Source organism: Myxocyprinus asiaticus, chromosome 14 (assembly GCF_019703515.2).
Source record: "Myxocyprinus asiaticus isolate MX2 ecotype Aquarium Trade chromosome 14, UBuf_Myxa_2, whole genome shotgun sequence".
Taxonomy (NCBI): domain Eukaryota; kingdom Metazoa; phylum Chordata; class Actinopteri; order Cypriniformes; family Catostomidae; genus Myxocyprinus; species Myxocyprinus asiaticus.
In genome coordinates, this window is record NC_059357.1 from 14,558,704 (window position 1) to 14,580,437 (window position 21,734).

A 21,734-nucleotide genomic window follows, 5' to 3' on the forward strand; every position below is an offset into this window, starting at 1 on the left:
TTACCACACACGCGCGCGCACACAAATTGCAGATATATAAAGGGCAACTGATCAACCTTGTAAACCTTTACTTTATAAATCAATGTATTTGAGGAGTGAGACGGTGAAGACCCCAAAAGAGACCCCTTCACGAGAGCTCCGCGTGCTCTGTAATGTGACACAAAAGAGCTGTCAAGAATGTGGGGGAGGGTCACGTTATAGCATAGGTAAAAAAGCGTACGAGTTGTTCTCCAATGACAGAAGACCTAACCTCAGGGTCTGATATTGCCTTTTACCAAAGTTGTATATTCGGAGTCCTCCAACGTGGCGATCTCCTAACTAGCCGAAGAGTGCGAAAAAAAATCAAAACGACGGGATTATTATGTGAGCAGCCGACAGAAAGTCTGCCAATCGAAGTTAAGCGGTTTTAAACAAATCTACGACGACAGGACAACTTCTCACACGAGCAGCACGGTAAGACTGGCAACATGAACACGCAAGTCGAGAAACTTTGTTGCAAGAATGCATGGAGTTTTCGTCTCACAGGATGGAGCAGTTGGAACCGTCCAACAAAGTGAACCGAATCTCTCTCAGGAGTTCGAATGACATATATAACTGCTATTAGTATACACTAACACCTTCGAATTTTGTTAAAACAGGAGGTTGTCTTATTTGTTCCTTATTCGGATTATCCTAACAAATCTAATAAGAAAATGCCTTGATGGAAACCAACTTTTCAACACATAAAGTTGGCCATATATATATATATATATATATATATATATATATATACACACTGATCAGCCACAACATTAAAACCACCTGCCTAATATCGTGTAGGTCCCTCTCATGCCGCCAAAACAGCTCTGAGCCTTAGAGGCATGGACTCCACAAGACCTCTGAAGGTGTCCTGTGGTATCTGGCACCAAGACGTTAGCAGCAGACCCTGTAAGTTGCAAGGTGGGGCCTCCATGGATCGGGCTTGTTGGTCCAGCACATCCCATCGATGCTCAGTTGGATTGAGATCTGGGGAATTTGGAGGCCAAGTCAACACCTTGAACTCTTTGTCGTTCCTCAAACCATTCCTTAACAATTTTTGCAGTGTGGCAGGGTGCATTATCTTGCTGAAAGAGGCCACTGCCATTAGGGAATACCGTTGCCATGAAGGGGTGTACGTGGTCTGCAACAATCTTTAGGTAGGTGGTATGTGTCAAAGTAACACCCACATGAATGCCAGGACCCAAGGTTTCCCATCAGAACATTGCCAGAGCATCACGCTGCCTCTGCCGGCCTGCCTTCTTCTCATGGTGCATCCTGCTGCCATTTCTCCCCAGGTAAACGATGCACACGCACCCAGCCGTCCACATGATCTAAAAGAAAATGTGATTCATAAGACCAGACCACCGTCTTCCATTGCTCCATGTCCAGTTCTGACGCTCACATGCCCATTGTAGGTACTTTCGGCGGTGGACAGGGGTTAGTATGGGCACTCTGTCTGGTCTGCGGCTACGGAATCCCAAGCTGAGATGCACTGTGTGTTCTTACACCTTTCTATCATGGACAGCATTACGTTTTTCTGCAGTTTGTGCTACAGGAGCTCTTCTGTGGGATCGGACCAGACGGGCTAGCCTTCGCTCCCCACACGCATCAGTGAGCCTTGGGCACCCATGACTCTGTTGCCAGTTCACCGGTTGTCCTTTCTTGGACCACTTTTGTTTGGTACTAACCATTGCATACCGGGAACACCCCAAAAGACCTGCTGTTTTGGAGATGCTCTGGCCCAGTCGTCTAGCCATCACAATTTGGCACTGGTCGAAGTCGCTCAGATCCTTACGCTTGACAATTTTTCATGCTTCCAACACATGAAATTCAAGAACTGAACAGTGAGTGGCAGTTCTGCGGACAGAAATGTCTTGTTGATGAGAGATGTCAACAGAGAATGCCCAGACTTGTTCGAACTGACAAAGTCTACGGTAACTCAGATAACCGCTCTGTACAATTGTGGTGAGAAGAATAGCATCTCAGAATGTTATTCTGAGATGCGGGTTGGCACTGTTTTGGAGGCAAGAGGGGGACCTACACAATATTAGGCAGGTGGTTTTCATGTTGTGGCTGATCAGTGTGTGTGTGTGTATATATATATATATATATATATATATATATATTTCAAGCATAAAAATCGACAAAATTATAGATTCATTATATAATGAATCTATGATTTTGTTGATTTTTATGCATGAAATGTGTATTCACAATTTATATGTAATTTATATTTTAATGTGTATTTTACAATTTATGTGCAGTCTGGGATTGATCATACAGTATATTACTTTGATGTGTTGTATTCCTAGTGGGTTGGAACACACAGCACTTTCCTAAAAATACAGTCAGCCTCTAAATTTGTACCAGTTAAAGTTAATTTAAAATAAGCACTATTGTATCTACAATTTGAGCTACAATACGTCAGATTTGTATGATTTATGCAACATAGTCAGATTAATATGATGTACTGTATACAACAAATATTATTAGAGAATGGAAGATGAAAACATTTTAGAGTTGATATTTAATTTAAATAGTGTTGAAGCCATTTACATGGATACACATGCACTCTTGTGAAAAAAAGGCTCTTTGAGGTTCTACTATATAGAACCCTAGAGTTCATTACTCAGCTCCAAAGAACCCTTTATGCCAAAAATGTTCTATTCACAAAGATTTACTAAGAAAGACCCTTTCTGGCACAAAAGGGTTCAATAGGCTTAAAATTGCTCTAAGTATAGACCCTTTCTCACCTACAGTCCTGGTCCATTTCCTTTAGTAACTTTCTAGATGAGAACTCTTACGAGGAACAGAACACCCGAGGAGACTTTTCCCCTGTTGCATTCGAATTCATAGTTACCATCATAGTGACGTCATCAAGTATCAACCATTTTTCTTCTGATGTGGTTGGCACATGCGATTCAATAGCAACAGCTATAACAAAATCAACAACACAGACGGAGAATGCCGGGAATCGGTACGAGCGTGTCTCCCGATAAAGTCATACACACACACACACACATGTGAAACAAGTGATCCTCTTTGGATACTTGTTGGTTATATGTTATTTCTGTTAAGGGAATTGTTAAATAGTAGCAGGCTAGCATCTAAAAGTTAGTTTACAAATGGCGGCTGCCAACACCTCGAGATTCTCAAAGCTATTTGTGCATCATAGGTTTTTGACCAATCACAGGCTGTAGCACCATCTCTATATGCCCCAAAAGTACCTACTCCGGAGGAGGAGTTAAAAATCCCCCTAAAACGGCTCCGAGAAACTATAGTTCCTAAGGTGTGAAAGCAACGAAAAGTTCTAGTTCCGGGAAGAAGTACCTAAAATAGGCTTTAGTACCGCCAGTGGGAAAGGGCCTAATGTAGGCAGGGCCATCCCAAGCAGAGGGCGGGGCCCATGGCGGGTTGCGTGGGGCCATATCCTTGGTAGCGATCACTGCGCCACTTCTTCTGGTAATAAAACAAAAACTATGTTTGAAAACAAAATAAAAAACAAATGTCACATTACATGTTTGGAACCCCTAAAAGGTTCTATTTAGAAGCGTTTCACTTGGCCCAAAGAACCCTTAGTAGAACCCTTAAAAAGGATCTATATACGTAGAAAGTTTTAAGGGTTCTAAATATGAAGCGAGCGATAGAACTCTTCATGTTTTATATATAACCTTTTCTTCTAAGTGTGGCATTGGTCAAATTATTTCAGAATGGGAACAGAGAAATGGCACAGCCAATGAAATAGTGTCTGGCAGTGAAAAGGTCACTGACACTTTATTCACTGAGAAATAAAGAGAGATCATATTCATTGGTGCTAGATATAAAGATAGATGACAAGATTGATAAACTGCCCTTTTAAATTCTTGATAAATTGGTTAACTTTCCCACTACTTGCAATTGGCTTGTTGATTCTTGAAATTCCTGAACAGCTGCTGATTACTTCAGTGTAGAAGATGTAAAGAACTGTCTAGAAGTTTGAGAATTCTCTTAAGCTGAGAGAGAAAAGAGTCGTGTTTATTTTTCCACTGTCACGAGATCATCATAGAGGCATCGGACACCTTGAAAACTTTCCACATTACAATCGGAGCTGACCCCAACCTTCCTTTAGTTTGCTGTCCATCAGTCAGTCAATTCCAATGACTGGCCTCTTCAACTCTGACGCAGTAACACACCTCTTTCTCCTTCAATCATATTCTCTCTTACACTCCCTCTTTTGCTAAACAAGGTTCTGTATTTTTCCACTCTCACTTATAGAACCCTGTGCTGGGGCCTTCCTCAAACAGTGGGCTAATACAACTAGACTTGGCTGCCCCAAGTCTGCATTTACCCAAATGGCCTCTTTAGCTTCAAATCTGTGTGTAGACACATAGCCTTATGTGAGTATATGCCAAATCACTCAATGACGACTATAAATTGACTCAGTACTCATCTACTTACACTATTATATTTGTCTAGATAATTGGATTAGACCCCTAAAGCTAACCAGCTTTCTTTGTCAGTGTCAGTTTATTAACTAGAGTTTATTAATGTCACATTTTATGTTCCAGTTGGTGTTATCTAATTTTGGAACAAAATGGTGTTTTTGTAATGTAGGACAAGACTTGTTGGACAAGAGGTTACATAAGCACAATACATTGCTTGTCAGTTGAGAGGGCTGGTCACCCACTGAGGAACCTCAGAATTTCTCAGCCAGCTGGGAGGAAATGCTACATATATCATAGTGTGATGACATAGCAAAATCTACTTTGAGTGCTTGTCACTTCAAAATAACTTACTAGACTAGTTCCTATAACACTGTTAAGGGATGCTCACACTAGATTTACATATGTGAAATTATTTCAGACCACGCAATGAATATGGGCTTATTGGGCTAGGATTTGATGTCACTCTCATGGGCTTCTGTTTAAAAAAAATTTAAATTAGGGCTGTCAATCGATTAAAAATTGTAATCAAGTTAATCACAATTAATCACATATAATCAATATTTGCAGAGAAAGGCCCCCAAATAAAAATAATTCAATTTAATAGTGATAAAATAATGGAAATAATGATATTTAAATAATTTAAAATATAATACACTGTATAATCATTTAAATACAATACATTATTGTGGCAGACAAGTAAAGCATTGATTAGGCAATACAAGAAGTGGTTTTAGAATGCAATATATTATTTATTTCCATACCACATAAGTATTGAACCATTGGCTTACAGTCCACAGCAATTCATTTTGCAATGGAACTCGTCAGTCTGTCCGATTGAAACGCGTCTATAAGCTTTTGGAGATGCGGCTATACGTGTCGCACTTTGGTTGTGTCATGTCAGAAACAGCGTTTAAACATACTTTGAAACTTAGAAAAACATCCTGAGAACACTGCATTTGAAACCATAATACCATAGCCTTTACAACCTTTACAACACAATTAAGCAACGAAATGATAAAGTTTCCAAAAACCCTTACATTTACCCCCTTTATTATTCACACAACTAGACAAACAAAGAACAAAGACACGCACTGAAAAAAAAAAAAAAAAAATATATATATATATATATATATATATATATTATATTCTGCCCTGCGATATTAAGAACCCAAATAATGAAAGTATGTCGTTGTGTTACAATTGAAGTTATGTTTCGATTGAAGTTATGTTTTTGCCATTCAATATTTTATTAATTAATATGTCATATTAACATTCTATATAATCTGTCCTATTTTTTTACATTTTATGGCTCATTCCAAATTCCATCTTGAACGTAGCTGTAAATTATGAAGAGGAGCGGTGAATTCATAGTGTCACTCATGAAAATGCTCTCTCCACATGATTATTAGGTGTAGGAAGGGTAAACAATATGATCACCATGAGTGCTACATTCTCAAAATATCCTGCAGTGGTCTCATACAGCATCAATTAACTTCTAGCCAAAAGGCATCAATGGCCTAATCATTGGAGAAACTTTCAGGTGCAAATGTTTCTATTAGGTTACAAGGGCGTCAAATGGGCATGAGAAAATGCCACAGATAAGTCCTGACATTAACCACGACTTTAGATCATGGTAATTTCCCTATTTTAGACATGTACTGATGCTTTTACCACTTTGTCGTTGTTAAGATTGACTAACTTATTTAGCTAAAATTCATGAACAACACCTGCAGATCACGCTAATTTAGAATATACTGGTGAGTGTGGCAACTCATAGCTCCGCTGAACAGGACTGAACACATTTTCTGTCAATTAGTGTTTTAGCTCTTTGATTGAATGATTGTGTGTGGGGACGTTTTCTTTATTTTAGTTGCATGAGCAGTGGAATTTCTTTATCATTCTTAAAACCGGCCAGATAATTCCAAACCAGCCTAAATTTTGTCCCAAATACATTTCCACCCACACAATTCAAGCAAAACTAGCACAATTTGACCCAACCCAATCTGGCAATACTGGCTGCATTGCCTATTCTTTCAAAAGAAAGGGGTGCAACATTCACTTTTCAAGCAAAATTAGAGCTACAATTTTATTTGATTAAAAATACATGATGTTTCAGCCACCCTCAAGGCCATCATCAGACCTATTTAGTAAGAGTTGCGAGACTCTTGAAGGTGTACATTCCTTGTTATGGTTCAGGGCCATGATTAATTAACTCCTCATTTGTAAGTCGCTTTTGATAAAAGCATCTGCTAAATGACAGATTTTTTTTGACATTTTTTTTATTTTCTCCCCAATTTTAATGCCCAATTCCTAATGCGCTCTAAGTCCTCATGGTGGCGTAGTGACTCGCCTCAATCCGGGTTTCGGAGGACGAATCTCAGTTGCCTCCGCATCTGAGACCATCAACCCACGCATCTTATCACGTGGCTTGTTGAGCGCGTTACCGCGGAGACATAGCGCGTGTGGAGGCTTCACACCATCCACGCACAACTCACTACGTGCCCCACTGAGAGCGAACCACATTATAGCGACCACGAGGAGGTTACCCCATGTGACTCTACCCTCCCTAGCATCCAGGCCAATTTGGTTGCTTAAGAGACCTGGCTGGAGTCACTCAGCACGCCCTGGAATTCGAACTCCTGAACTCCAGGGGTGGTAGTCAGAGTCTTTACTCACTGAGCTACCCAGGCCCCGTAATTGTGTAAATAAAAAAATAAAAAATATATTTTATATATATATATATATATATATATTTTCAATAATTAATCGCACTGAATTAATGTATTAAATTGACAGCCCTAGTTAAAATATACCATATATTCCAGTTTTCTATGACAATGCAAACCATACATCTTCTGTTCTTCATTTATGTTTGTATTCCTTTAAACTTGTATTGATGCGAAACCACCAAAATGAGTTTCATCTATACGTTTGATTGTCTGTTGATCAAAGATCTTTTTGCTTTAAACATTGCTTTACACTTGTCTACCAGCTCTCCTGTGTTTGCATGAGGATGAATGAAACACAAAATCTAGTGTGCCTACCCCTTTATAGTCACAATTATCTCAATGTAAACCAAATGGTAAGTTGAGAAATAAATGCACAAAAAAATGTTTTATTAAGAACAGAAAAAATCTTATCTGGCCAAAAATCTTATTTTATTAGAAAAAATATATATATATTTTTATGTTCTCTGTAAGAAAACTGCTTTAATGCAGCCAGAATCCCATATTTGCTTTACTCACTGCGATCTTTCCTTGCAAGAAAAGTTGCTACGACTCATGCTCAAAGACCTTTTTGAGTTCGAGCATTTGGAAATAAACAGCAATTAACTGGCCTAAAATAAATCTTCTACAGACCTGGTTGTATGAGTTGATGGACAATTCACAATCACAAAAAGACATAGGCACGGGAAGGGGGGTGCTGAAGTACCCTCTAGTGAGCAAGACTGGTGTGGAGAGCGGGGTGGAGGGGTGAGGTGCTGTGGTTGTGGTTTTCCTGTTTATATATATATATATATATATATATATATATATTGAGCTACGAGCAAAACATTTTATTAGAAAAAAATTAAGGCACCATTTTTACTTCCATGTTTGACTTGTGTGACTTTTGTCTTTGTTTTTGGGCCACCCCATTGGGCCAAGGACAGAATCTAGTAGAGTGGTGAAGGTTTCTGCACGTTCATCTTTTTTGGCGCTTTAAGACTGAAAATGACTCCATTATTTATTTAATCTGACTCCAGTTTTAAAAGACCTTGAATTTAGGTTGTGATTCCGATTATTATTGATCATTGTTAGAATTTATCTCAGTCTTAGACACTTAATTATTCTAGTTAATTCTATACTTTAAATTGTGCTCGTTTATTCGGAATCCTGTAGCTTACCTGGTTGATAGCCAGAGGTAAATGACTAATAATAATTTAAATAGGTCGCTCCCACTTACCTTTTCTTGTATAGTAGTTTTGCTTAGTCCTATAGATCTGTCTACACTGAATTCAAGTGACATTATCAATAGTCTGAGGTTAACGACCAATACTATTTAGATATGCCGACCAACATTACCTTAACCCAAATAGTAGCTTTATTTAGTCCTTATAGTTCCCTTTATACACCTACTAACTTACTAACAAGAGTAATATTATCAATAATCAGAGGTAATGACTAATACTATTTAGAAAAATCAATCAACGTTACGTTGTTCTAAATAGTAATTGTATTTAGCCCTTACAGTCTATATAAACTTTACTAAAGCCAAGTAGTTAGTCAGAAAGTTACGGTCCCAGTTGATGTGCCCAATGTTCCATCAAACTCTGGACCTTAATATGTACTAACTCTGATTGCAGATTTGTGGTAACATGGATTTAACGTAATCTACTAAAGTCAATCATTTCAGAATAAATCAGAATAGAATCAAGTTTAAAGTTGTTTTATTCAATAAACATGTATCATGCCAATTACATTATTAATCAGTTCAGAAATAGTCAATACAAAACATCCAATGGTCAAAGATAGACTCACCGGCCACTTTATTAGGTACACCTGTACATCTACTTTTTCATGCGATTTATCTAATCAGCCAACCGTGTGGCAGCAGTGTAATATATAAAATCATGCCGATATGGGTCATGAGCTTCAGTTAATGTTCACATCAACCATTAGAATGGGGAGAAAATGTGATCTCAGTGATTTAGACCATGGCATGATTGTTGGTGCCGGACAGGCTGGTTTGAGTATTTCTGTACCTGCTGAACTCCTGGGATTTTCATGCACAACAGTCTCTAGAGCAAGGGTCGGCAACCTTTTGGACATGGAGTGCCATTTTTTTATTTTCCTGGTCAATGGCTGTGCTAAGCCCCATTAACCACTAATGTTTTTAAATGGTTTCTTAAATTTATTTCTCATCTTGACTAATAACGGCAAGTTTTGTCACACATATTTGAGAATACTGTTTGTAGACTACAGCTCAGCATTCAACACCATATTGCCCTCCAAGCTTGATGTGAAACTCCAGGCTCTGGGCTTAAACAGCTCGCTGTGCAGCTGGATCCTGGACTTCCTGTCAGGTAGACGTTAGGTGGTTAGAATGGGCAGCAACATCTCTGACCCTCAACACTGGAGCCCGGCAGGGCTGTGTTCTCAGCCCACTCCTGTATTCCCTGTACACACATGACTGTGTGGCAACACACAGCTCCAATGCCATCATTAAGTTTGCTGATGATATGATGGTGGTAGGTCTGATCACTGACAATGATGAAACAGCCTACAGAGAGGAGGTGCACACTCTGACACGCTGGTGTCAGGAGTACAACCTCTCCCTCAATGTCAGCAAGGCCAAGGATCTTGTGGTGGACTTTTGGAGAAAAGACAGAACACAGCCCTATCACCATCAATGGAGCACCGATGGAGAGAGTCAGCAGCTTCAAGTTCCTCGGTGTCCACATCACTGAGGAACTCACATGGTCCGTCCACACTGAGGCCATTGTGAGGAAGGCTCACCAATGCCTCTTCTTCCAGAGACGGCTGAGGAAGTTTGGAATGAACCACCACATCCTCACACGGTTCTACAGCAGCACTGTAAAGAGCATCCTGACTGGCTGCATCACCGCCTGGCACGGCAACAGCACCGCCCTCAACCGCAAAGCCTTGCAAAGGGTGGTGCGAACTTCCAGACACATCATCGGAGGTGAGCTTCCCTCCCTCCAGGACATATATACCAGGCGGTGTGTGAAAAAAGCTCGGAGGATCATCAAAGACTCCAGCCACCCGAGCCATGGGCTGCTCTCACTGCTACCATCAGGCAGGCAGTATCGCAGCATCAGGACCCGCACCAGCTGACTCCATGACAGCTTCTTCCCCCAAGCAATCAGACTTTTGAACTCTTGATTTCTCACAATCGATATACATCAGCACTGCACTTTATTAATTTCACACTGGACTGTCATAAATTATATTCTCACTGGCAACTGACTATCAGCCGACAGCCTGAATGTCAATACAGCACAATACAACCTACTATATATTTATATATACTATTTTTTTATTGTATACTGTGTATTCTATATTGTGTGTGTGTGTATTCTATATTGTGTGTATTGTATACTGTACATAGTATATTATTATTTGTATATTAGATATGTAAATTGTGTTGTGTAAATCTGATGTTTATTATAAATTGGTATGTCTCATCACTGGCATGACTGCTATGTTGCTTGGAACTGCACCCAAGACTTTCACCCACTGTTGCACTTGTGTATATGGTTGAGTGACAATAAAGTGATTTGATTTGATTGCTTATTTACACTTAATGAACTTACAACTTATCTGCTCAAAAATATAAAATGTATTTTAACAAGAACAATGTTACACAGTCTTTAACATTGGCCTGGGAATTCATTCCTAGTAGGACAACAGGTTCTAATAAAGACTGGTTGTAAAAACATCCATTTCATCAAAATAATATCCAGGATTCTGCATTGTTTTACAGAACTGGTGCAGTCACATTGGCAGAGCACGGTCAGTGTGCTGAACTTTTCACCAAGCAAGAAAGTGGCAACGTTATTACATTTGATCAACACAAATTAAAATATACAAAGTCACCTCATCGCCGCCTTTGTGTTACTCAACAGCAATTCAGCTACTCCATCTCACTTAAAAAGGTGGCAACTTCTCTGTATTTCCTGCTCAGTATCACTCATCCTCCCCTTCCCCTTTTTCAACTGATAACTTACAGATATGAGTTAAATGAATATCGAAAACCCTGACAAAACTCACAAGTAGTCAAGACAATGGATTACTTTAAGTTTAATTTTTTGAAATCTTATAAACTTGAGTTCAATATCAAAAATTTGTCATGACAGTTGGAGTTAAAGATAAGAAATAAGTTAACATAATTGAATGGGGCTATCATGTTTTACAGTGTGGTTGTTTTTTGTTTTTCGCACCTTTCTCTTTACACTCTAGAGACTGTTGTGGGTGAAAATCCCAGGAGATCAGCAGTTACAGAAATACTGAAACCAGTCCATTTGGCACCAACAATCATGCCACGGTCAAAATCACTGACATTCCATTTTTCCCCCATTCTTTTGGTTGATGTGAACATTAACTGAAGCTCCTGACCTATATCTGCTTGATTTTATACATTACACTGCTGCCACATGATTGGCTGATTAGATAATTGCATGAATAAGTAGATGAGCAGGTGAACCTAATAAAGTGGCCAGTGAATGTAAATCTTAATAGTAAAAGACGCATACATGACAGTATTTTATTGTATGTACAAAAACACAAAACACTATGGGGTTCATATGGCTACAGAATCACCATGAGCCTATTGCCAGTTGCGCTTAAATATCCAGACCAGAATAAACATTCCAGACCAAGTGGTGATAGTCATTTTGAATGAATGGGTTTCGATGACCCGGGGGGGTTGCACCTTATCTGCATACAGGAAATAGTTTGGATGAAAGACCCGGGGAAGAGGCATGCCCCCAGCAGCAGGTAGAATTTCTCTAAATATTAAAGTTTTTGTTATAACTAAGTATACTGCTGTGGAAATGAGACTATTGTACCAATCGCACAGATACCTTTTAAATTATACCAATCATGTACAGTAAAATCCTTATTACATAGAATATTATATTTTTGTAAATATAGATTATAGGTGAGTTTAAAGTGATCTGAGTTGAGAGAGAGAGGAGGGAGCAGATGAGGAGGAACAATGGGGAGTGAAGGAGTGGTGCTCTCTGTGTCCAGACATTTTGGCACTAGCCTTACTGTTTTCACCCCTTGGCCCATTGGGCAATTCAGTTAGGTGTTCGAGGTGCCCATTCCATTTTGACATTCTTCGTCGTTTCGTTCTGTCTTTTGTGGCTGGTTCAGCAAATGTGTCATTCCACAATGGTAAACACCTGCATCTAGTGGCACATTCTCAGGACAATAATCTGACCCTTTGAAGAATCCTTTGTCACCCTCAGTGGTGTAGTCTTTTGGGCAGACTTCAGTAGGTGAAAGAGTTCTCACTGGTTACACACCATTGGGTCCAATGCATCTTAATAACCATGTAATGATTGAACACTGATGAACTTAAAGGGATAGTTCACCCAAAAATGAAAATTCCTTTAGAATCATGCCATCCTAGATGTGTATGACTTTCTTTCTTCTGTAGAACACAAACAAAGATTTTTAGAAGAATATCTCTGCTCTGTTGGTTCATACAATGCAAGTGAATGGTGACTTTGACAAAACTTTGAAGCTCCAAAAGCAAATAAAGGCAGTATAAAAGTAATCCATAAGACTCTGGTGGATAAATCCATATCTTTAGAAGTGATAGGTGTTGGTGAGAAATAGATCAATACTGAAGTCCTTTTTTACCATAAATTATCCTCCCTGCCCAGTAGGTGGCGATATGCGTGAACAATGTGAATTGCCAAAAACAAAAGAAAAATAACTCTTAGGATAAAGAGAGTGAAAGTGGACATTTATAGTGGAAAAAAGACCTAAAATTTGATCTGTTTTTCACACACACTTATTGTATCTTATCGCTTCTGAAAATTGGATTGCTTTTATGCTGCCTTTACATGCTTTTTGGACCTTCAAAGTTTTGGTCACCATTCACTTGCATTGAATGGATCAACAGAGCTGAGATATTCTTCTAAAAATCTTCGTTTGTGTTCTGCAGAAGAAAGTCATACACATCTGGGATGGTATGAGGGTGAGAAAATGATGAGAGAATTGTCATTTTTGTGTATAATCACAATTCTATAGGAAATATCATAGTGCTAATTCAGAATTCTCCAATGCAAGGCACTATGCAGATCTAAGATTTCAGCGGAGTCCATTAAATCATGTCTAGGTGTCCAGCAGGAATGAAGATCCAGAATCCCTTGTCCAACTTATATGAACACATTTTTGTGTATTTGATTTGCTGGCCAAGTTAAAGTCGATGATATGCATCTAATTGTGTTGTTGATTGATAGAACTGCCTGCCGTTCGGGTCTAACCATATTGATAGTGTTTGTATTGTTTTTAGCAATGTGTTTGAAACCAGGGGCCCTCTGGCTTGCAACCATGCCAACAACGATCAAGTTGTTCAATAAAATGTATGTACATATTTTTTTTAATGTGCAGGTGGAAATTTCAGTTTGCCTGGAATCTGAAATTATATCGTCGATAAGTGACTGTAGCCATGCCCATGCCGTATGTCCTAAGTTGAAAATAGTGAATGTCATGTGTGCCATTAAGCTTATTTTATGAAAGTAGGTTCTAAGTGTCCTATGTGTGAGTGGATATGTGGATGTAAGACAGGCCAGATCTTTAGTGGAGTAGCACTTTTGGGATCTAGGCCATTATTTTGTTCCATGATGTGTAGTGTTTGAGCCTGGATAGTCTTGCAATCTATATCTGGTCAAGATGTTATGAGAATGTAGTGGTGAAAGTGTGTGGTCTGTATGTTGATGTATGGAAGATGGGTGGAATCTGTTGTACATCAATCTGTGTTGCATAATTTAGTTCCGGTGCTAAACTGAGAGGCCTTGTTGCTATTCCTGTGGTTGAATAGTGCTGTGAGGTGTGATTGGCCCCTTGAATTATATTCACACCCATCTCCCGCATTTCACGTTGTGTTTCTCAGCCAATCCGCTGTCCTGGCTTGATGCAGGGGGGATAAGACAACTTTCTGGTATCTGTACCCCACAGGGCAGTCTGAAATGGAAACAGATGGAAACAGACACAGAGAAAACATAGTAAAAAAATAGTTAATTACTGAATCTTTCAACAATTTGCATTTACACATGTGGTACCATCATAAAGGGATAGTTCACCCAAAATTGAAAAGTCTCTGATAATTTTCTCACCCATATGCCATTAGAGATGTGTATGACTTTCTTCTTCAAAACACTTTTGAAGATTTGTAGAAAAAGATCCAGGCTCAGCAGGTCCTTAGAATGGGAGAAAATGGTGATTAGATATTTGTAGGTCCAAAAAGGACAGATAGTCAGCTTAAAAGTAATTCATCAGTAGAAAGAAATGTCATGCACATCTCAGATGGCACGAGGGTGAGTAAATTATCAGATAATTTTCATTTTTGGGTGAACTATCCCTTTAATTACACCATTATCATGTCTACTTGTGAGAAACAGAAGTCTTTTTTACAATAAATTCTCCTCCCTGCCCAGTAGGTGGCGATATGCATGAAGAATGTAAATCGGCAAAAACAAAAGAAAAAGTATGTGAAAGTGGAGAATGATAGTAAAAAAGGACTTAAATATTGATAAGTTTCTCAACAAGACCGATTATATAGCTTCGAAAGACACTGGAGCCATATAGATTTCTTTTATGCAGCCTTTAGCTCCAATCCTGGTGTTCTCCATCTGTGTTGTTGATTTTGTTGTTGTTGTTGTTGTTGATATGGAATCACACGTGCATAAACATCAGAAATAAAATGGTAGATACTAGATGATGTCACTACGGGGGTTACTTTTGTGAGTGCGAATGCAAGAGGGGAACAGTCTCCTCGGATGTCCCGTTCCTCTTAAGAGTTCTCATCTAGAAAGTTACTAAGGGGAAAGTACCAGGACTGTAGGTGGAAAAAGGGGCTAAAGCATCCGTTCACCAGTTTTGGTGCTGTGCTATCTTCTTAGTATTTTTTTAAGGGTGCTGTTTACACATTTGGCCATCTCAGATCTCATTTCCAGAGGTGGGTAGAGTAGCCAAAAACTGTACTCAAGTGAAAGTACAGTTATTACTCAAGTAGAATTAAAAGTACTAACATGAATAATTACTTGAGTAAGAGTAAGAAAGTATCCAATTAAAAGAGTACTCATTATATATAATTACTGATTACATTTCTGAGTGAGCCACTCGTTTCCTACTTTTGTTCACTCATTCTTACAATGCACTCTAATTTCCATGATGTGTAGTGTTTGAGCCTGGATAGTCTTGCAATCTATATCTGGTCAAGATGTTATGAGAATGTAGTGGTGAAAGTGTGTGGTCTGTATGTTGATGTATGGAAGATGGGTGGAATCTGTTGTACATCAATCTGTGTTGCATAATTTAGTTCCGGTGCTAAACTGAGAGGCCTTGTTGCTATTCCTGTGGTTGAATAGTGCTGTGAGGTGTGATTGGCCCCTTGAATTATATTCACACCCATCTCCCGCATTTCACGTTGTGTTTCTCAGCCAATCCGCTGTCCTGGCTTGATGCAGGGGGGATAAGACACCTTTCTGGTATCTGGTATTACTGATTACATTTCTGAGTGAGCATTTGATGTACACTCGACGACGGTTAATTGCCCATAATCCACCGCGGGGAAGATGTACAAGCTGGGAGTTTACTGCTTCCTTTTCCCCTGCAATGATTTATTTCATGCTGAATGTATTAAATTACTTTTTGACAAATCATTACTTAATTAAAATAACAACATATAGAGAGGCAAAACATACAGATACATTTTAAAATGTACTCTATTAAGCTGAAGAATTCTTTATTTACTAAATAATTCACTGAGGTGATATTATTCTAACTCAAGAGACTGCACACTGTGGAAATGATAATTCTGTGGATGATTTAAATATTCGGTTACAACATGTAGGTTATGATCGGATGAGGGCGCTATGCGCCCAGAAACGCTACTAAAGATACTAAAGTATAACAAATAAATACAATAATGTACATTTGATCAAATGTGTTTACTCTTTATAATAACATATATTAAAAATGACAAACAGAATGAAGATTTATTGTATTAATATATTATTTAATAAGAATGCACACGCAGAAATGCTGTCTGTTCGCGCTCCAGTTGTCAATCACGTGAACGGTAGAGCAGAAGGCATTTACACTTAACTTGGATGTTTACATGAATTTATACAGTTAATCAGCCCAAAATAGCTACGATAGCTGCGCGGGGTAAATTCGTAAATACTGCTCATGAAATGCGGGACGTGGGACAAAGCGCACTGATATATTGCTGCAGATTTTAAAATGTACACATAAAAACTGGTGTCATAAGAGCCCAGTCACAGAATCACCCTGAAAATGACCATCAAATTACAGAGAAAAGCCCGCGTTAGCATTAGAGCCACAACTTACCTCAGCATGCTGCCTTAAATTGGAGCTTCAATTTTAATCTTGAAATTTCTGCTTGTCTTGGTATTAAATGAAGGCATTGCATGACGAAACTTTTTTCACTGTGCGGAGCGAAGAAAGTGTTTCACTTTGAAGAGATTGATGCTGCAGCAGTGATGGACTCGGCTTGAGTGACAGTCTGTGACAGCATGCGCAGCTGTGTGAACTTATGTCGTAAAAGTCCCATTCAGTAATCTCAGTAAATTACGCATTAATTAAAATTAAACCCAGTAATGTAACGACAGGAACACCGCCCATTATAAAGAAGTAAATGTTTTTTTGTTTTGTAATTTTTTCAATTAGAAATTTACTTTTTTTTTCTCCAGTTGGCAGTGGCATTACTCCTTTACATAAACAGTATATACATATTGTATATACAGTATGCACACTATGCATAAACATTCACCATGCTTGGCCATTATAATTGATGAGATATTTAATATAAGAAATATATCATCTTGCTAATCTTCAAGAATTCAAGATTTGGCCCTACATCGGGTGTAACAGCATGTGCATTGTGTGAACAGCAATGGGTCAGGCTGAAAGCCAATGATGGACTTGCTGTTATTAACATCCAGTGAACTGCAAGCACATACTAATTACATGGGTGAAGTCCCTGCTTATCTGCAGAGCTTTTGCCATTACAGTATGGAATTACATGCAATTTTCCCATGTTCTTGAGCTAAGCTGTCTCTAGGTGTGTTCTCATATAAATCTATTTGAATATGAATAGTGTTTTTTTTAAGAACTTATTCAAGTTCTTCAGTGTATTTAAACACATTAGAAGATGTGCAAACTCTGAAATAATGCCAGATTAGTAGTTTACTTAGCTCCTACTGATTCAATTTTGTCAGGAATTCTACATTCCTGCAGTGATTTCAGGACCAAGCTATAAGCTGTATTTCTATGGCTTTTACTAAACCATTTTGTTTAATGATTAATACAAACTCAAGAGAATCAGAATGAGCCTGGAATTTTTAAACAGTGTCATTCTACACTGAATATCATGATGTTGTCGATCATGGTTTAAACAGCAATATTACTGATTTAAAATATAATGGCATTTCATTTGTTACTATTTTATTTTTCCATTTGCCCAACCCTGCTTTTTATATGCATGCTACGGAACTACGGAGCCCCTAAGGGGATAAGGTAGTGGGGAAAAAAGAAGGGGGGGATCTAAATATTTGCATTCTACAAAGGTTTGCATGCTCTCACAAATAATTTTACATTCTCCCCAGAAACATTTGCGTTCTCTAGCAAAGAGTTTTAAGTTTTCTTTCAAAATGTGCTTTTTCACAACAGAATTCTGCTGCCTCTGGTATGTGCATTTCAGCATTATTCCAGCTATTGCCAGTCAGTCTCGTTCAACAAGAAGAGAAAGTGAGTGTGATGAAAATAGTGAATCCCTAAAGACAAGTGTAATATGTAGGCTATGCACAAGCATAATCCTCAATTTATGAACGTGTAAAAATAAAGACTACACAGTTAAAATTACATTAAATTCAAGTGGTCTAACTGGAATGGAATGCTTTGTGCACATTGTAACACAATAATTAGATTTTGTTGCCCTTTTTCTATAGCTTCCTAAAAGTCAAGCCCAGCAGTTGACAAAATATAGTAAACAAAAAAATAAAAAATAAAATAAATAAATAAATAGATTTATGGTGCTTAAACTTTTTGTAGATTAGTAAACATGGCAATTACATATTATTATTATTATTATTATTATTATTAATGTTGTTGTTGTTTTTGTAGTATGGTGGTGTTTCCTGCTTCACAAATAGGCCTAAAAATTGCTTAATTATTGGGGAAGTCATGTCAAGTTTCTTAGTAAATCTATAGAAACAGATTTTACATTAAAAAAAAGATAACATTTATTTTGGTGAAGAACAACTCGGGGTACATTCCATTCAGAAGTGACCATCCCTATTCCCTTCTAAGACTTTACATTTATTTTATTTCTTTAAAATAAAATGCCACTTGGTTTGATATTTTGTTATTTAATGCAATAACATTCATACAGATTTAATTTCCAAATACACGGTATATGGTATATATTTTAACCTAAAATCTTGATATTGAATTAAAAAAAAAAGTCCATGGGCAAAATTTCTTAACTACTCATTTACAGTAATAATGTAAGACAAGTAATTTTCTACTCTCACAAACATTTCTTCTCTATCACTCTTTCTGCTCTCAGTGTGCACATTCTGTACCATAATCTTCTGTTTACCTTAAAGCGAGAAGCAGAAATGGTATAGCTGGATGGAAACAAGAAGATGTTGTAGAGGGCTTGACTATTTGACTTTCGTAACTCCAATTTACAAAAAGAATAAACAATGAAAGCATTCACTCCTCTCCAGGGAAGAGGGAGATAGTCTGAGGGAAACGAGAGAAGAAAATAAAGGGAAGGAGAGCGATACACGAAGAGAAATAAAGGTTTAGCGGTTCCCTGTGGTTTTCTGCACTTGTCTAAGAAGGTGTCTTCACTGCAGGGTCCAGTGGAAAACAGATTTTCACACACAATGTGCAGCACCTCACATTGCTCCATAGTTACCTCAGAAAGCTTCCATGTTAAACTCAGAAATGTTTAACATTGTACATTACTCTTTTAGACCTTCTGTTTACACTCGATAGTAACAGATATAATGTTCCTGCAATATAGCACTGCCAAATAATAATATTTTTGTCCGTATCTAAAAGGTTATTCACAAATGTATTAAAAATGCAATTCACACAAAATAGTTTCTTGAATACACCTCTTCAATGTTGAATATGTTGTCAATTACTGAGTTCAAAGTCATTTTTATATTTTTGGGGGCTTAAAGTAAAAAATTTAATGCGGTGTAACAATTATTTTTTATTATTAAAAAAACATATAAAAAACAGAGGACCCTTTATACTCAAGTTATTTTGACATTTATTTTTTGAAAAAGCAAATTTTGTTCATGTCATACTGTATAGATGACATGAACAAAGAAAATGTCTTAATATTCTTGACTCAGAAATGCATGATATTGGTAAACAAAATATTTAGCTTGTAAAATATGTTAGAAAACTTTTTTGAAATGAATGAATAAGTTGTGTATGGAAGCCCAGGAGTGCCATTTACAAAAGTATGAAGGAGTGAATTATCAGTCTATTAATTTGAAAATAAAAATGTGAATAAATAATCCAATTTATAAATGGACAAATAAATAGACACATTTAAATGTGTTTATTTAATTCATGTTTTAAAATGTACTCATATTTAGCATAAAACAGCACATTAATAAGTCATTTTTAAATGCACCTTTTAAGTGGCGTTTTAAAAAGCATTTGGCAATTGCTTTTCTTCATCTATTTGCCAGTTGCTTTTCTTTATTGTTTGACTTGTCCTTTTCTTTTACCATTTGTTAATCCATACCAGCTGAAGCCCAGGAGTGCCAATTAAAAAATAATGAAGGAATAAATTATCAATCGATTTTGAAAATAAAAATTTGAATAAATCAATCAATCTATAAATGGACAATTAAAAAGACACATTTAAATGTGTTTAATTAATGTTAAAAAATGTCATTATATTTAACAATAATTAATTAGCATTAATAAATCATATTTATTTCATCTTTAAAATGTCATTAAATGTAGCAGTAAACAAGTACATTAATGAGTCTTTTAAATGCACTTTAAAATCACCTTTTAAATTGCATTTTAAAAAGGTATTTGGCAATTGCTTTTCCTTATCCATTTGCCAATGGCTTTTCTTTTTCATTTTGCTTTTTCTTTTCCTTTTCTTTAACCAATTGAGAATCGAGTTAAAAAAAATGCCATTGGACTGTTGACTCGTGAGAGCAACCAATGAACTTTCGATATAAGACATACCCCCTATTCCACGTGCCATTTAAGAGGATGTAAGACGGCCTGTCATTGGACAACGGTACATGCAGTTTACGTGATATTATTGGATCTGTGCATAAGAAAAGGCGAAACATATCAGAAGTTAATGGTGGCTCGTTCACCGTTGCTGTGAAATACTGAAAGCGGCCCTGTCATGGCACCGGTGTTTGCCGGTTCATTCTGTTGTTTGTTTTTCTCTCTCCCTCGTGTTTCACAGGTGGAGTCGGTGAGCGTAATCGGCATTTCCATGGGAACGCTGATCGCTCCCGGCGAGGCGTTGATTATGGTAATGGGTTCCTCACACACTCCACCTGTCTTCCTCTCCCTACTTTATCCCTTGTGTGTTCCTTGTATGTTTGCTGGTTTATTTGCTTATTTGCTGTACCTAAACGTTATTCTCCTGTTTAGTGTGAAGTTCCGTTCTGTTGGTTGCTTTGTCGCCAGTGGTGTTTGCCCATCAGTTGCCTGGTGATCACACCCGAGGAGGATTCCTTGGTTTCTGCCCGCTTGTCGGGTAACTTGTTCTGGGCTCTGCTTCGCACCATACCACTCTTCAGCGGATTGTTCCGGACCTCCACAGCACATACACTGACGAACACACTATCCTTGTCCCAGTGGCTTCCTTTTGAGCTCAACTGAGCTGGCGCTGTAGCACTTTTGTGTAGACTGTTTCATCAAAGACTTGTGAGTTTACCTCTGCTTTTGGGTCCTGTCTTTCGCAAACGTGACAGGCCCTACCTGAGCATGCACAGTGATATGTGTCCGGATCGGAGTTGGAACACTGAAACACACGACGGAGGTGAGCAAGGGCAACGGTTGGAGAAAGCTGATGGACTTTCCAGAACATATTCTGAAGAAAACGCACATCCCCTTTCAGTTATATCACATTCATAAAAAATAAAAAAAAAACTGTATGATCATCTTTAAATATTTTATTTTTATTAAAATAATTGCCTGTGTATGATCGAGAAAAGGCAGACTGTCAGAATGACGGTCAGCTGATGATACAGAGAAGGCAACGAGCACACTTTTGTGGAACAAATGGTAGTGTTTAAATTAATGTTGTGTATTATTATGTGCATTACGAAAGTGTCTCTTTCAAATGAAAATTCAATATATATATATTTTCCACACCAACATGCTGTGTAGATCTGTTTATAATGTCGCAAATAAAGTTTGTGCTTAATCTTTTGTTGTGATCATCTTCATAAAGATGTTTATTGACTGACAGTAGCTATACAGTAAATACACAATGTACTCATTCTTTTATCACATTGCTCTT

General features: G+C 37.8%; 1 protein-coding gene across 1 annotated transcript in view; it reads left to right on the forward strand.

The window, feature by feature from the left end:
* The first annotated feature begins 175 nt into the window (after positions 1-175).
* The window catches only part of LOC127452034 (sodium-dependent neutral amino acid transporter B(0)AT2-like), a 33,324-nt gene continuing 11,765 nt past the window's right edge, over positions 176-21,734 (forward strand). The window contains exon 1 of the mRNA XM_051717164.1: positions 176-453. The gene's annotated coding sequence lies outside the window, so the exon portion shown is untranslated. The remainder of the gene's footprint in view (positions 454-21,734) is intronic.